Genomic DNA, 14,723 nt, shown 5'->3' on the forward strand with positions numbered 1-14,723 from the left:
TTTGAGTTTAAATGTTTTGAATTGCTCTATAATACTCTGAAACTTTAATCTAAAAATGAGTTACATTTAGTGGTATCATAGCTACAGTTTTGCCGGTTCTCAGGCTGAACGTAGTGTGTTTGAGGTATAGAAATTACATGTCATATAAACCTGTGATAGTGTGATATTATTGATCTAATCTAACCCTTGATTTTCTTATAGATTTTAAAGATGTCAGTAAAATCTGGTCGTGTTGACATTGATGAAGTGAATAGTAATACCCCAACTAATGAACAAGAAACAAGTCATAGCTTATTGTTTCCACAGATGTTTGAAAATAAGGTTCAAAATGTTTTCTTCAATTTAATGGGTTAGTGGTCACATAATTTATGTGAACCAACCTACTGGCTCAACAACCTACACCCTCTTGTGATACCTCCACCACCTCAAGCAATTGAGACAAGTCGACGGGTTCCTATCGATAAAGTTAGAGAATATGGTGCTAAAAAGTTTCGGGGTAAAACAAAGGATGATCCAGCTAAAGTTGAGTATTGGCTCGAGAATTTTCACAAGTTTTTGATGAAATGACCTATTCTCTTAGTGATTATCTTCGATGTGCTATGTCATTACTTAAAGATGAAGCTTATAGTTGGTGGTCAACATTACCAGTAGTGGTACTGAGGGATAGCGTAAATTGGGACTTCTTTAAGTTTGAATTTAAAAAGAAATATGTCAGCAAATGATACTAGGATCAAAAAAAGAAAAAAATTCTTGAGTTAAAGCAAGGGAATAAATCGGTAGTTGAAAACAAGAGAGAGTTTATGTATCTCAGCAAGTACGCTAGGGAAATTTTGTTGAATGAGAAGAATTATGCATCCGTTTTAAAGATGGTTTAAATGACGAAATTAAAATAATGATTGGTGGGATAGAAATTCAATAGTTTGTGGTTTTATCTAACCAGGATCAAAAGATGGAGAAAGTTTATAAAAATAAGAAACAAAGAGAAAGAAAGGCTCGAGAGTTTAATAAAAGAAGCTTCACAAAGTTGTTCTCTACACCACCGTCAAAGAAAACAAAAGAAGATTTTAATCGTGAAACTTCAGCATCTAGGTTTCCGGATAGAAACAAATCAATTCAACATGATTATAAAAATACATTTAAGCCTGTTGATAGTGTGGAATGTGTTCGGAATACTCCCAAGCTAATTTGTAATCATTGTAGAAAACTTCACACAGGTGAATGAAGAACCAAACTAGGTATGTGTTACAGATGTGGTTTGACTGATCATTTTGTGCAAAATTGTCCAAGATTAGCAGGAGATAATGATGAAAGAAGTGATAAACAATTGTTGACACCTCAGAAAGGTAGACGTCCTTATCAAAGCAGTAATACAGGTGCAAATCGCAATGGGACCAAATATACAATTGTCAGGTCTGAAGTTCAAGCACCTCCATGGATATATGCTCTTCGAGCTAGGGAGGAAGTTGTCGCGCTTGATGTTATTGTTGGTATATTCTATCTCTTTGATGTTATTGTATATGCATTGATTGACTCTGGGTCAATTCACTCATATATGTGCATTGCATTAGTAACGGATAAGAATTTACCTGTCGAGTCAGCTGAGTTTGATGTTCAAGTTACAAACTCATTGGGCAGAGAGTGTAATAGTAAATTTAATATGTCGTAAGTGGCCATTGAAAGTTTAGGGCTGTGAATTTTCTTTTGATTTGATGCTACTACCCTTTCGAGAATTCGATATTATTCTAGGAATGAATTGGTTGTCATTACACAATGTTGTGTTGACCTGTAGATTGAAAAGGACTTATTTGAAATGTCAAATGGGTGAAATAATTTTAATTGATTTATATGGATCAAACAATGCTACCAAAGTTCTATAAGCTATTTTGGCACATAAACTAATTCATAAAGGCTGTGAGGCATTTTTGGCTTATATACTTGATACTCGGGATTCAGAGTCGAGCTGGATCAGGTACCAATTATTAAAAAATTTACAAATGTATTTCCAAAAGAGTTGTCGGGATTGCCGCCAAAGCGTGAAGTTGAATTCGTGATTGATTTGATACCTAGAACTACTTTAATATCGATCTCACCGTATAGAGTGGCACAGCTGAATTAAAAGAACTTAAAGCATAGTTGCAAGAATTGTAAGATAGAAGCTTTATTCAACCAAGCATATCTCCTTAGGGTACACCTATATTGTTTGTGAAAAAAAAGACGAGTCATTGAGATTATGTATTGGTTACAATAAAGAACAAATATCCTTTACCTCAGATCGACGATTTATTTGATCAGTTGGAAGTTCTCAAAAAAAGATCTTAGATCTGGATATTATCAGTTGCGAAAATTGATCGTTATGGTCATTATGAATTTCTGGTGATGCCTTTCGGATTAAGTAATGCTCCTGTTGCATTTATGGATATGATGAATCAGGTTTTTTAGCCTCATTTGGATAGATTTGTGGTTGTATTTATTGATGACATAATGATATATACTAGAATAGAATCCGATGATGCTCAACACTTAAGAACTTTGTTACAGATTTTACGTGAAAAATTGTTGTTTGTAAAATTCAGTAAATGTGAGTTTTCACTCCTCGAGGTCAAATTTCTCAGTCACGTAATTTCTGTAGATGGAATTCGTGTTGACCCAAGTAAAATTTCTACCATTTTCAACTAAAATGCTCCAAAAATTGTTTTAGAAATACAAAGTTTTTTGGGCTTAATAGGTTATTATCGTCGTTTTGTTAAGAATTTTTCTATTTTTGTTTCACTGATGACCAAGTTGTTATATAAAAATGTAGAGTTTATTTGGTAAGATAAATGCCAAAAGAGTTTTGATCAGTTGAAAAGTATGTTGATAGAAGCTTCAATACTGATTCTACTTGAAACCAGAAAAGAATATGTTTTTTATAGTGAAGCGTCGCTAAAATAGATTGAGTTATGTGTTGATGCAAGCTAGAAAAGTAATAGCTTAAACATTGTTTCTTCAATGAATTCAGGAGTTGCAAAATGATGAATGTGGATGGTTATTTTTTTAGCAGAATTGAAAGTTAAACGTTGTTTCTTCAGTGAATTCGAAAGTTGCAAAATGATGACTCGAAGTTGATAGCTAAACGAGATCAGGTTCAGAGTGATTCATCTACAAAATTCAGTGTTGATGCCGATTGTGTACTATACTTTCACAAGAGTATGTGTGTTCCGAATCATTGGGAACTGAAACAAGACATTTTTCTGAAGTAAATAGTAGTACGTACTCTATTCATTCAAGCAGCACAGATGTTTTATGATTTGAAATAGATATATTGGTGGCCAAGTATGAAACGCGAAATTTCTGAGTTTGTAGCTAAATGCCTAGTTTTTTAGCAAGTAAAAGCCAAGCATCAGGTACCATCTAGATTATTACAGTTTGTCATGATCCCAGAATAGGTGTGAGAGCGAGTCAAGATGGATTTTGTATTTGGATTGCCTGTATCACTGAGAAAGAAAGATTCGATCTAAGTTATTATCAACAGATTGACGACATCGGCTCATTTCATTCCCGTCAGAATAGATTATTCACTTGAAAAATTAGTTGAGTTGTTTGTGTTTAAGATCTTCAGATTACACAGAGTGTCGATATCTATTATTTCAAATCGAGACTCGAGATTCGCATCTAGATTTTAGGGTAAACTTCACGAGACTCTAGGCAGTAAATTAAATTTTAGCATAACATTTCATTCACAAACAGACAAGCAGTTAGAGCAAGTAAATACAGATTTTGAAAGACATGTTACGATGTTGTATTCTCGAGTTTAAAGGTAGTTGGGAGAAGTATATGCCGTTAGCTGAATTTGCTTACAATAATAGCCACCAATCCAGTATCAAAATGGCATCATTAGAAGCTTTATATGGTAGAAAATGTAGAACACCATTGTACTGGTCTAGATTAAGCGAATCTAAGTTAATTGGAGCTAATTTGATTCGTAAAACTGAAGATAAATTTTGAGTTATTCATGATTGCCTAAAAGCTGCACTAGATCTTTATAAGTCATGCCTAAATTTGAAAAGAAATGATATAGAATTTTCTATTGGTGATCGAGTTTTTTTGAAAGGTTTACTGTAGAAGAAAGTGCTTCGGTTCGGTAGAAAAGGGAAATTGATTCCATGGTTTATCAAACCATATGAGATTATTGAAAGAATCGGTCTTATAGCTTGCAGATTAGCTTTGCCTCTTGAACTCGAAAAGATTCACAACATTTTTCATGTTTCGACGCTGAGGCATTATAGATTAGATCTTTTACATGTGATTACTTCCAATGAAGTTGAGTTATAGCCGAATTTATCGTATTCTGAAGAACTAAGAAAAATTTTGACTCGTAAAGTAAAAGAACTTTGGAATAAACTGGTACCATTAGTAAAATTTTTGTGGCATTGACATGGTAGCGAGGAATCTACTTGGGAGACTGAGGAATCAATGAGATTTCAATACCCGAACCTATTAACTGGTAAGAATTTCAAGGATGAAATTTTTTAAGCGGGAGAGTTGTGACAGCCCATTTCTCAATGGTGCCGAAAATAGTGGTTTCGAGACCACAATTCCAAACATTTCAGTTTGTAGTTAATATTTACAAGGTCTTAAGTGTCATATTAAATTTTGCTTTAGAAATTTTGACGTTAAATAAGTTAATTAAAGAAAATGGGCTAATTCGTAAAAGATGCAAAACTTGATTATTATTGAATTTTATTGACTTAATAGTTTAAATTACTAAATGTATAAGGGCCCAAATGATATTTAGACCATAGTGATTTAAATGGACGATTTTAGGCTAGACAATAATTAAAATGCATGTTTTGTTAAAGGGTAAAATTGTAATTAGATAAATTGAACTTAAACTAAAAAAATAAGGGTCATCTTCTTTAGTATTATTTTCCACTGAAAAACCAAGTGAAAAACTTCATTCAAGGAGCTTAGGTTTCAACAAAACAAGCTTGTGCATGTAAGTGTTTCTTTGATTCTTTTTCTTTGGAACTTGAATTTTTATGATCATTGAGTTGATGTCTAGTTACATTAGGGGTTAAATTGTGAAAATTTCAAAGGTTATAAATTTGGCCACTGATATTCTTGGATTTATATTGATGTTATTTTTGAGCTTGAAGTTTGATGCTGGTTTTCATCTAATTAGTAAATGAATTTTTGGTTAGCTTGAATGTTATGGGGTTAAATTGAAAATAAATTAAAAAAGACATGTTGCTATTGAAAATTTCAACATGTGTGGATTGTTTTTGGGTGTGAATTCAACACTTGGGTATAAGGATTAATATGAGAAATATGCTCGTTTTGATATTAGGAATCAAATTGCATAAAGTGTAAATAGTTGGGGAAAATGTACAAAGTTGTAAAAAAGGAATTATTTGAAATTGAGATTAATAATTGAAATAAATCGCATTATAGATCAAGAACAAGTTGATAACCGAGGAAAATGAAAGGTTACGGAATAGCCCCTAGACTTTTTTCATTACTGTAGTTTAGCCCTAGTAAGTTCATTTGGGTTTGTTTTAAATAGATAAATTAAAATGTAGGTTGAATAAAAGTAGTTGATGAATATTTTGATTGAATGCTTGATGAGTTTTTATTATAAAATTGAGAACATAATTGTGTGGAACTTGTTTGATGATAATGTGATTTGTGTCGGATGAACGTAGGATATAGTACGATTGGCATGCCAATAGTTATAGAGTGCATCGTATGGGATTGAGATGTGATGGGATTTGATACTTGATTTATGTTTATGCACTAAATATATCAAGGTTCAGGATTTGTTACAAACTATCGAGTTATATTACAGTGATTCTGGCGTGTTATCGGGGCTAGATGTAAAGCCTTTGGGTTGGCACTTGGTGCCTAGGCATGTTTTCTGAGGGATGATAGCCTTCGGGCTAGGCACTTGGTGCCAAGGTGTGTTTTTGGTTGGATTGGCTCATTAGAGCGTTTGGCGTGTTTCGGATGGATAACTGTGTACTCATATTCGTATATCGTTTATTGGACAATATTTCCAATGGTAAATGTATTGTTCATGAGTTCTTGTTGACATTATAGCTTGAGGTTGAAAGATGTAGTATGATCATACTCAAACATATTTTGCACCTGTTAGTGTATAACTCACCTATTACAAATTGTGGTTGACAAGAAACACTGGATACTAATCTTGTTATTTAAGTTTACATGTTATTTTGGCAAGCTTTATTGTTTTGAATCTACGTACTTACTAAGCTATATAAAAGTTTACTTGTGTTATTTGTCTATTTCTTTGTAGATAACATTTCATGGAAATTGGGCAATCAGATCAAGCTAAAGAAGTCACACTATCCAAATATCTTTTAGTAGCTTTGAATATTAACTTTCGGTTATATGGCATGTGATAAGTGTTTTGTAAAGGCTTTGATTTTTAGTTATTTGGGGTAGTTTTCATACTTGAATGAATTTGTCTTAGATATATTTTGGTTATGTGTAAATATGTCTTTCATGTTTAGCTTGTTTTGGTTCATAACCAAGTGTTTTAATCTTTTGGTTATATGCTACTATTGAAGGTCATATTATGTTAAAAGTAGTCTTGAATGGTTTGTGTGAATGAGAAAACTTGATATGTGTTCTTGATGAGGGATTATGAGTTTTGTATGCAACTTGATTGAAATTTTAATTGTGGTGTCAATAAGGAATTATGTGTTCTTGATATGTGCATTGAATAGAATGTGGAATGTATATTAGATTAATATATTGAATTTAATTAATATATAGATCAACATTTGAATAAAAAAGACAATAACTAAGGCAAGGGAAAATAGTGGAATAGTCCTCGCGTGTTGGCCGAAATCAAATCGTAGGTAAGTACATAGTATTTCAATATGTAAATGAAATTCTACTTGTACTATTATATTATTGTTCTTCAATTTATATATTTATAGATAATTATTGTATGAATGCACATATGTGTCCCAATTTGTACTTTGGTACCCCTAAATGCACATGCGTGCCCCTGTTTATACTTTGGTACCCCTGAATGCATATACGAGCCCCTGTTAGTACTTCGATACTCCTAAAGGCATATACATGCTCCTGAGTTTATTCTGGTATCTTGAGAACATTATATCATTAGATCATCTCTTCATTTGTATTTTTGAAAGTTTAGTAATAATATAATATGTTAATCGTGTCTAATTGTATTTAGATTAAACAATATTCTATGTCCTTACTAAGCTATGTAAGCTTACGGGTTTTTGTGGATTGTTTTGTAGATAATTGTTGTTGACTCTTTGGAAGGATCAACCAATCGGCTCACACTATCCATCTAAGTTGGTAGTTTTTGTATCTTTTGCGTAGTGGCATGTATATATAGATAAATATGTGGTTTTGAAATGTTAATAGATGTAGTCCATGAATAAGATGTGTGTTTTGCTTAGGGTATCTTTTGTATTGATGAAACAAGTATACATATATGATGCATAGATGAACACATTGATGTTTAGTTGTTGAATGAAGTGGTTTTAATCATAGTGTAATGCTTATTCGCTTAATGTATTATAAATGAGGCCTTTTGATCATTTTTGAGACTAACTGTTTAGTATATATATGGGGTGCCTTTGAATGGCATATTGGTTGGATGAACTAGGTTGATTGATTTGGTATATTTAGGTGTGTTGGAGTAGTGCCTAGGTCTATTAAATGTGTGCATAATTGGAGTGGTGGAATAGGTATGGTTTGGTCTTAAAATGGTATGATTTTTGGGTCAAATTTGGTGCACATGGCCTGGGACACGGGCTGCCACACGACAGTGTGATACACACGGCCTGGTGACACGACCATATGACACACACCACCTGGCGAAACGACCGTGTGTCATTTGTGAAATCTTAGTGTTTTAAGTCAGTGAGTTACATGGCCTGGCACAAAGCCTGACCACGAACGTGTGTGGCAAGTCAGAGAGTTACACGGTCTGGCACACGACCTATGAAAGGTTGTGTGACCCTACTCAGTGAGTTGCACGGGTGAGGACACGAGATGGGACACGACCGTGTGTCCCTTGTTTGATTGTTACACAGCCGTGTGACCCATGTTTTCACATTTTTGCAAAAAAAATTCTTAATATATCTTATTTGTTTCAAATTAGTCCCGAATTATTTTTAAACTATTTTTAGGGCCTCGAAGACCCAATTTAAGGCCCAAATTGCATATTTTTGGTATGTTCTTAATGAGTTTCCATTAGTTAATATTGAATGACATTAATGACATATTTTGATATAAATTGTTTGGATTTTCTTGGTAATACTCTGAAACCCTAATCTGGTGATGGAGATGGGTTATGGGTTTTACAACTCAAGTTAAAGGCTTCGTCAACTTTTCCACAAACTTCAACACCAAACAAGTTGTGAATGGGTCCTGCCTCCATGCGTTTGTGTTCCACAGCCAAGTACTGCAATCTTGTTCTACCAGTTTGAACAAAATGTTGATATTGTTATGGTTTTTGAAGGTTTTGATATTCTTTTATAAACTGCAGCTCATGCTTAGTGTTTTGGACCATGTATCTGATTCCCTTATGACTATTTGGAACATTGTTAAGCTGACATTTGCTTGGTATATGATGCAATGGCTTAAACATGAGACACTATGGGACTTGTAGTCTTTTTTGGTGGAGCTTGTTCTTGATTAGATTGTGAGGGAGATGGATGTTACGAGAGAAAAAGGGACTGTTCTTATGGTTCAGCTTCATGAGCTTCCTGTTTTGATACTTCATTATCCCCCAAATACATAATTCTCAAGTTATTTTCTGCTACTCTGAGGAATCTTCTCTCTTTTTGGGTGGACAGGCTTCCAAAAATTGTACACATGTTATAACGACCATTAGGATATTGTGCTCCAAGTTACAAAACTAGCAAATATTTGATGCGATGTTCATCCTCCCCATACCCTTTATAGATAGAAATGTTTGATTTTGTGAAGATAAAAGTATGAGAAAACTTGTCTTGAGGCTATTGGCCACATATATCTAGTTGCACCCAGCAACAGGCACTCACGTTTAGGACCCAAATATTATTGTAGTAGTGTTTATCTCTAGTCCCTCCAACAATGAAAACCTTTATTACAATACTCACTGCAGCATGGCTTGCTCCAACACTTAGTAAGGAGCCTTGAACAATCAACCTTGACCAAATTGAATTGTCCCTGTCAAACACATCAACATCTCTATGATATTGATCACCACAATCCCATCCATACACCACGAGCTTATTCCCAATTGCAATAGCACTGTCACTGTCTTTAGGGATGGGGATATGAACTCACATAGTAGGAGAAGTCCATCTCATAGTCCTATGGTCCAGATCATGAAAATCATTCAAGGAAACTATTTCTCCTTCACCACTACCTCCGAAAATTACTACCTTATCTTCACCAACAAATGTGGTAGTATGACTTTCATGAGGAGAAGGTGCAACAACATTACATTAAGCTTGTATCCACTCTTTCGATGTGAGGTTCAATACATGAAGATTATTTACCTTATTGGAACTATTAGTGCCCCTAAATACCATCATTTTTTCCCTCAACATTATGGCTATCTCTAGGGCCAAGTCCCTAGCTTGCGGTTCCAAGAGTTCTCCATACCATTGTGTTGAGATTTAGCATGAGAGTAACACAAAAATGTAGACCTCCACAACACCCCTGATTTCCCACAGGTTGCCTAAGTAAATTCTCCACAAGTGACTCCACATCAAATGCTCCATCAAGATATCCAACAGTAACTCTAAAATAGTGTTGCAGAATATGCTCTAAGTTATTTCATTCTAATTTCAAGACCCTTGAGGCTTGACCAGTGTCAAGGAGATCGCACAAGTGTATGCCAAAGTCCAGTTGAAGCCATAAGATACCCGATTTTCTCTATGCATAACCTCTCTCTTCATGGGATTCTTGAATATTTCTCGAAAATAATGGCCAATATGAATTCGAAGAATCAAAGTATCTACAATAAAATCCTTGGTTCTGGTGGAAATTTGCATCAAACAAGTTAATCCTTGAAAAGATCGATATTGATTATGTTCCAAATCAATCGCAAAGTCATCCACATTGCATAATTTAGCTACTAACTCCAAATCTTTTACTTCTTCCACTAGTTTGAAAGGAGTATACTCTATTGATGGAGGTTTTATGGGTTCAAGATTTTTCATATTTTTATCCATAAAATCCATGACAGAGAGGTTCTCCAGAACATGAACTCAACCTCATGTGGAGACCTCTATGGGTTCTATAGGAATGAATCTAGGAAATGATGCCCCCAAAATTCCCTAACCTTTAGCTGAGGTTCATGTGTTGTTAGTAGCAAGATTTGGGTGCGACTGAAGCTCAAATCGTCGCTCACCCATGAGCTCATCCTTAAACTCCTTGAATCTAGCCTCTAACTTGGCATCCAACTTAGCATCGACTTGGGACAACTCTCCTTTGATATTCACTATCTCCTACTAAAAAATGCCCACATCCTTTTGCAACTGCGTGTTAACACCATCCCTAGCCATAGAGAACTGTTAGAGCTCTGATACCTTTGTTATGAGTTTAAAAGTTGAGAAGAATATAGAGTGAATTTGAGGATAGAAAGAGTAGAAAAGAGTGAAATTAGAGAAAAGAAATCTTGTGTAGTTTTCTGCTTGCTTTTTTTTTTTTTTTTGTTTCCTTACAACATAATAAAGGAAATGAAAAACAAATAAAACAAATCAATTGATTACAAAAACAAGAAAACCGTTGCTGAGTAGGCCCCAACCAAAACACCTCATTTAACTTATCCAACATGCACCGGTTTAACATATTTTCACTACGCACCGTTTCCATTAAACTAAACGCCACTGTTTCATTAGTTCATATTTTTGTCCCATAACATAACATAAAGGCGGCTTTGTTTATATTTATTTATGTATTGGGGAATTAAAGACTCTTTCTTTTACTCTTTGTGACGTTCACCTTGAGGAATTTTGTTTTACTATTTGATGTTAAAGGTGATCATTAGTTAAATTTTAACAACATTAAGTTCTAATGTATAAAAAAATACTGTAGCATGAATTTGACATACTATAATTCAATATCGAATAGTATTAAAATTTGAAACCATAAAACATGGGTTTAGCTAGTTGAGAATGAGATCAGTTTCATGAATTGACAGGACAGAGTTCTTGTCATTTCGAATATGTACGGTGCCAACTAGGATTAAATAAAAACATAATTATATTTGCTTAATATAATATGAATGACATTTTTTGTTTGTTTATTTATAATAAAAATGGATTGAAAATTTGAGACATAGCATTTGTTGTTCGCTTAATATAATAAAAATATAAAAAAAGTTTTTATTATTTATTTATTTAAATCAAACATATAATCTACTCGACTCGACACAAAGTAATATCACTTAGTTCGATTTAAAAAATAAATAAATTCAATTTAGTTAATAAATAAGATTTTTCAACTCAAGGATAGCGTAGGAGACTTAATCTCCCTTGATTTGGTATATTTTCCTCTTTAGGCCTTTAAATTTTGGTAAATTTGAGTAAGTGGTAAAATTTCTATTTTAGCCTCCTAAAACTTTTTAGTTTAATTTCAACCCCTCCACTATAAAATTTTTAGCTTCACCCTTGGATTAATTTGGACCTTTTTCCACTTGATTTAACTCAATTTGGTCATATGCTCACCCCTAGTTGAATAAAAGAAATCTTCTTAATAAATCTTCATAACGCTCTTATTCCTTTCAAGCTCTTTCACAATTTTTTTTCATTAATTTTAAGTTGCTCATTGTACATTGTCTTGTACATGTCAACTTTGTGTTGAATATTTTAAAATATTTATAGTGTTCCAATAACTATAAATGAAATGGTGTAATTAATCAAAAGTTAAAACTTTTGATTATTGGTCAAGAGTCATATCACTTGATTTTTGCAAAATTATAACTATTCAAACAATATTGTTTGAATAGTTATAATATTAAATGAATAATTATGTGTCTTTTTAAAGACATTATTATTCGAAAAGATATCTATTGAAAGATGTCTCCATAAAGAGAAATGAAAATTCCTATAAATAGGAATGAGATTTCATTTGGAAATCACCCCAACAAATTCTAAAATTATTTCTTTCCTTCCTCTATTTTTTAATATTATTAGATTATTCTATAAAGTATTACTCCAGAAATCCTTTGTAGAAATTGTGTTTCTTGTTATACATTGTTCAATGCTTAGTGGACTATTCTCGTCAGTGCAAAACACAAATAGTCATTGGATTCATTGTATCCTCGAGGTTAATTTGCTTGAAACTCTTTTGCACGTTGAATATAGGTGGGAAAAAATAGAACCTTAAAGATAGTGGTTTGATACATGCCTTAGAGCCTTGTCCTATTTCTTCATTTCCTGTTCAAGTTTCGTTCGTTTGTTCGAGATTTTTCCTCGCTGGAGTTTTGTACTAACTCTTCGCACTATAGTTGTTTGCTTGCTCTTACATTAGATTAATTATTCGTATCCTTAATGGATGATTCCCTTCTATTATCTTAATGTCAAAAAGTAGATAATAAATCATGTTAAAAGAAATTGTGCAAACTAGAATTTTAAAAATAAAAAATTTAAAATAGAAAAATAAGATTAAAAACCTTAAAATGCGAGTTATTTTTTATATAATTATTTTTGTGTTTCATCATCTCTGGAGGAATCATATTCATAATCCTTCGTGCATTCATAAAATGGAAGGAAGAATGGTAGACTTTGAATACTAATTTTATTTGATGCAATTTATTCTTTAATTGTTATGGTTTTATTTCCCATATTTTTAAATGTCTTTATTGTTGTATATGATATTAATTTGCTTAAAAGGAAATTTTAACTGGTTTCAAATACAAATGTAGCAAATAAGGTTAAATATGAAATGAGTGGTTGACATTATAGGTGGTAAATATATCCACTATCTCGTTATTATGGTAATTAATCGACTTAGTTGTAAATTATGTTAGTAGTAAAATACAATTCAAAATAAAGTACTAGGGACTAATAATACAAATCCAAAAGGTGCATTGATGAGTTATTTAGAATGTTTAATAATTTAGAATTAGTAATTAATGTATTAATACATCATGAATGACCATATACCATTGACTTTTGCGACTGAGGCGATTGCATACCTTCAAGCGACCCAGATCGGTCTAGATCTAAGGTGTAGAGAGATGGTGATTGAAGGTGATTCCCTCACTATAGTAAGGAAAGTGAACTCCACCGATGACAACATATCGGTTACTGGATCTTACATTGAAGACATTAAAGCATTAAAAAAGGGGTAATGACAGTTGCATCTATTTGTTTGCTGCAAAAGAAGTAAACAGTTGGTGCACATATTGGTAGCTGAGGGGTTAAGAAGGGGTGAAGAATCATACCTGGTAGGAGAGGCGTTGGAGTTCTCCGTGGTAGAGGAGGAACGAAACAAAAGAAAGGTGGATCCATTCGATCTACAAAGGTCTAGAACAAGAAGCAAGGTTAACAGAGTCGGATGGAGGGCTTTGGAAATGAACCATAGGAGATGAAGAGTTACTAGATTTTGAAGACAAAAAACAAATATTGGCAAAGAGAGGATGACCATACAAGTTGAATGTATCTCCGGTGAGATGAGGGAGGCAATGCTGGGATGGGACGAATGACCTTCTAGGGAGATATGGGGCTTAGAAAGGTGAACATGTTTCTGAGGAAAAGGAGACTCTCACTTGATCAGTTAGGGTTCTTTTCTACGGACAATAGGGACTCCTAGAAGTTTTTTAGTCTTACTTTAGTTTTTGTTATGATTGCTTTGATTGATCTGTTGTTTTATTAGTTGTTACTTCGGTGACTGTCACTATTTTAATAAAGTAGAATCCATTTGTTTTGCATCAAAATATACATCATTATTATTAATGGTAAAAAATAATTGTAACACCCCTAACCCGTATTTGTCGTCATAATAGGGTTACAGAGCATTACCGAATAAATGTAACCTAAATCATTCATTTTAAAACATTATAATAAATATAACATAATCCAACATTAAACATGCATATCGTCTCTTATTCAAGCCCTTGAGGCCTTAAAATCACTTTAGAAACGATTCGGGACTAAATCAGGAACATTTGAAAAATTTAGGAAAAATTTAGAAGGTTTCAACTTCTGGGGTCACACGGCTATGTGGCCAGGCTGTGTGACTCACACAGCTGAGACATATCAAGCTGTGTAACTTTTGAAATAAGGACACACGACCATGTCCCAGCTTGTGTCTATGCCCGTGTAACTCTCTAACTTGGGTCACATGGCCAAGCCACATGCCCGTGTGCCAGACCGTGTGCTAGTTGAGTTGTTCCCTAAGCACTCAACAAAAGACACACGGCCATGTTGCCCATCCATGTGTCTCACATGGCCAAGTCACATGCCCGTGTTTCTGGTCATGTTGACCTAAAATGTACCTTAAACAACAAGTTTACCATTTCCTACTTGCTTAGGCATTAAGCAACTCAAAAACCAAACATTTAACCTATCTGAAATACGATCAAACATACTCCAAACATGCCAAACAATCATCTTAGGTGCCTAACCAATGTACACTCATTGGTACTACATTCATATCATCAAAACCTATCAACAATGCATCATTCAAATCAACATTTAAAACATACCAAAATCACTCAATTTAGCTCAGCTTATAACCAC

The 14,723-nt window shown here is 33.6% G+C and overlaps 1 long non-coding RNA gene across 1 annotated transcript; it reads right to left on the reverse strand.

Annotated features, from left to right (window-relative positions):
* Nucleotides 1-13,047: 13,047 nt before the first annotated feature.
* Nucleotides 13,048-13,780, reverse strand: LOC128034533 (uncharacterized). Its single transcript, XR_008190594.1, has 2 exons — nt 13,427-13,780; nt 13,048-13,356 (listed from the first exon to the last, which is right to left on the reverse strand). It is a non-coding gene; the product is annotated as an uncharacterized LOC128034533 (long non-coding RNA).
* Between the last annotated feature and the right edge of the window lie 943 nt (nt 13,781-14,723).

The sequence above is a fragment of the Gossypium raimondii genome, chromosome 11 (assembly GCF_025698545.1).
Source record: "Gossypium raimondii isolate GPD5lz chromosome 11, ASM2569854v1, whole genome shotgun sequence".
In the NCBI taxonomy this organism is placed as follows: domain Eukaryota; kingdom Viridiplantae; phylum Streptophyta; class Magnoliopsida; order Malvales; family Malvaceae; genus Gossypium; species Gossypium raimondii.